The sequence below is a fragment of the Callospermophilus lateralis genome, chromosome 5 (genome assembly GCF_048772815.1).
Source record: "Callospermophilus lateralis isolate mCalLat2 chromosome 5, mCalLat2.hap1, whole genome shotgun sequence".
In the NCBI taxonomy this organism is placed as follows: domain Eukaryota; kingdom Metazoa; phylum Chordata; class Mammalia; order Rodentia; family Sciuridae; genus Callospermophilus; species Callospermophilus lateralis.
Window position 1 is genome coordinate 106178207 of NC_135309.1, and position 3705 is coordinate 106181911.

Genomic DNA, 3705 nt, shown 5'->3' on the forward strand with positions numbered 1-3705 from the left:
CTGAGGCAGCCTATTTCACATGCCTGGATGTCAAAGAGGCCTTCTTCTACATTTGACTGGCACCTCAGAGTCATCCACTCTTTGCCTTCCAGTGGGAGACTCTAACAGGAACAAGGGCCAATTGACCTGCACCAGGCTGCCACAGGGCTTCAAAACCTCACCAACCATCTTTGGGATGGTGCTGGCCTGTTCTGAGGGCCTTTCCTATAAAACAATGTAGGTGCACATTTCTCCAGTATGTAGAGGATCTGTTGCTGGCCAGAGCAACCCAAATATGTCTCTATGATGTCTCTACAAGACTCCTCACTGTCCTATGTAAAGCTGGTTACAAAGTCTCAAGAAAGTCCAAATATGACAAGAAAAATTCAAGTATCTTGGTTTCTATCTAACTCAGGGACAACAGCAACTGGGCTCCAAACAAGCAGTCTGCTCAATTCCAGTCCCTTCTACCTGCTGCCAGATCCGCAAGTTCCTGGATAAAGAAAATGAGGTACATATACACAATGGAATATTACTCAGCCAAAAAGAAGAATGAAATTGTGGCATTTACTAGTAAATGGATGGAACTGGAGACTAACATGTTTAGTGAAATGAGCCAATCCCATACAACCAAAGGCCAAATGTTCTCTCTGATATGTGGATGCTGACTCACAATAGGCGGTAGGGGAGGGAGTAAAGGTTCACCGAATTGGACAGGGAGAAATGGGGAGAAAGGGTATGGGAATGGGGAAGACAGTTGAATGAATCAGACATAACTTTCCTATATTCATATATGAATACACGACCAGTGTAATTCCACATCACATATAACCACAAGAATGGAAAGTTATACTCCATGTATATATGATATGTCAAAATACATTATACTGGCATGAATAACTAAAAAAATTTTAAATAAAAAATTTAAATAAAAAAAAGAAATTATGGTATTTGCCAGTAAATGGATGAAACTGGAGAATATCATGTTAAATGAAATAAAAAATTACCTTAATTTCATTTAACTCCTTCTCTCATATATAATATTATTGTTATATATTTAATTTTTTCTGTTTCATAAAATACTAATATTTGAGTATCTTGTTTTGCTGTATTGGTAAAAAAATCTAGGGCTTCAAGTATGCTAGGTAAGCACTCTACCACTGAGCTACATCCGCAGCCCTAATATTTGTTTATTTTTCCCTATTATCATATTTCCTTTTTTAAAATTAATTTTTAATTTTTTTACACAAATGAAGCACAACTTTTCATTTCTCTAGTTGTACATGAGTAGAGTCACACCATTAGAGCAATCATACCCATACATAGGGATAATAATGTCCATCTCATTGTACCATCTTCCCCACACACACACTCCCTCCCTTCTGCTCTATCCAAAGTTCTTCCATTCTTCCCTTGCCCCCCGCCCATTATGGATCAGTATCCACTTATCAGAGAAAACATTTGTCCTTTGGTTTGGGGGGAATGGCTTATATCGCTTAGCATGATATTCTCCAACTCCATCCATTTACCCATAAATGCCATAATTTCATTCTTCTTTAACACTGAATAGTATTCCATTGTGTATACATACCTGTTTCCTTATCATTCATCTATTGAAGGGCATCTAGGCTGTTTCCATAGTTTAGCTATTGTGAATTGAGGCTGCTATAAACATTGAGGTGGCTGTATCGCTGTAGTATGCTGCTTTTAAGTCCTTTGTGTATAAACCTAGGAGTGGGATAGCTGGGTCAAATGGTGGTTCCATTCCAACTAATATTCATTTTAATCAGTCAATGTTTATTAAAATTTAATTAGGGGATGGACTGTAGCCGAGTGACAGAGCACTTGCCTAGCATGTGTGAAGAACTGGGTTCAATTTTAGCACTGCATAAAAATAAACAAATAAAAAAAAGGCATTCTGTCCAACTACAACTACAAAAAAAATTTTTTTTAATCTAATTATATATTTACCATTTTCTTGACTCTCCATTTCTTGCATGTTAGATCTATTTAGGATCATTTTCTTTCTACCTGAAGCACATCCTTCAGAATATAATACATTCCAAGTATATCACAAGCTACCTATTATATAAAAAAGGAGGAAAAATAAGAATATGCATTTATATAAGAAAAAGAAACACTGGGAATTAATAGAGAAAAATCAATAAAACCAAAAATTGGTTCAACAAAGTTTACAAATCTTTCAATAGAATGGCCAAGGGAAAAAAGACTGAAATTACTAATATCAGGAATGAAAGAGAAACATTATTCTAAATCTTACAATTCACATATTCACCCCCCCAAAAGAAACCCATACCTTCTAACAATAATTATCTATATCTTCTAGTTCACAGTATTCCCTTATAATCTTCTTTTAAATATTTTTTTAGTTGTAGTTGGACACAATACCTTTATTTTGTTTATTTAGTTTATGTGGTGCTGAGGTTTGAACCCAGGGCCTCACACATGCTAGACGAGTGCTCTACTGCTGAGCCACAGACACAGTCTCCCTTATAATCTTTTTGAGTTTTTTAAGTTGCATGAATTTTATCTCAATAAAGCTGTTTTTTAAACAAAAAAATATTAATATGTTGCAACAGGGGTCAGCAGGGCTTCTGCTGCTCGGAATAACAATGGGAAAAAACAGGAAGGGATTTTTCAAGATCACTCAATTTTTCGTGACTTCCTCATGTTTGTGGTGATGTCTGTGTCCATCTCTGTCTCTTTAGTGGTTAGCAAATTCATAACATGGACTAATTTCATGAATGGTAAGAGAGAAGGGTCACAACCAGTCCTTGGGAAATGGGTTAGTAGAATACTAATACTATGCCTTTACTAGGTAGCATAGCTGAGGAGAAAAGGCAAGAAGTTTGAGTCCCCTAAGAAAAGGGCACAAGATGCTGTCACATTTTTCCCCCCACAGACCAGTCACCTTTTATGGTTGTCAGTTCTCAGGAATATGAAATAACTCAGCCTTGACTGTGACTTGAGTTCTTCATCGGGGAGCCTGGGGGAGGTGGTCCTGGTCAAATAGACTCTCCACATTGGCCCCTCTTCAGTGGTACTAGTGTCGCTGCTCATGCTTGAGTCCCTTGTAAGGAAGTAGTAGCTGCAAAGCACATAAGCTTCCAGCCCCATGTTAGCCCAGGCGATGTTCCCCTTCTTCACGTCGATGTACTTGCTGCGGTAATGGTAGTAATCTCTCCGAGATGCTCCCGCTGTTCCTTTAGGGGTGAAATCCCTCATCAGTATGCATTGTGGAAGCTCCCCTAGTTTGACATCCATGAGTTTCTGCTTTCACCGGTTTGACCGATGCCATCTTGGAGTCCTAGTGCCCACTGAGCCTGGCCAAGGGCTGCTGGGCCTGAGAGGTAAGCTTTTGGAAACCCTACTAACCCTTTTTTTTTTTTTTTTTTTTTTTGCATATTGCCTAGTTCCGTTCTGAAGACAGGTATTATTAGAACGTGGACAGGGGACTCTGCAGGCTCCCTGTGGGATTAAATTCTTGATTTGGCCTGAGGTGCTATTTGAATTACATTTCAGGCCAGGACCCGGGAAACAAGGTACACTCATTAATTTATTGATTCACCCCACAGACCCTGTACGTCATCTAAAAGTCCAACAAGATCCTAGGCCTTGGGGATATGGACACTAAAAAGAGGACATAAGCCCTAACCTCCTGGGTCTGTGAACCCCCCAGTCTAAAAATAAGCAGCCCTGTCAAGA

At 38.8% G+C, this 3705-nt stretch overlaps 1 pseudogene; it reads right to left on the bottom strand.

The window, feature by feature from the left end:
- Positions 1-3043: 3043 nt before the first annotated feature.
- Positions 3044-3298, bottom strand: LOC143641750 (ATP synthase F(0) complex subunit f, mitochondrial pseudogene; annotated as a pseudogene).
- Positions 3299-3705: the final 407 nt, after the last annotated feature.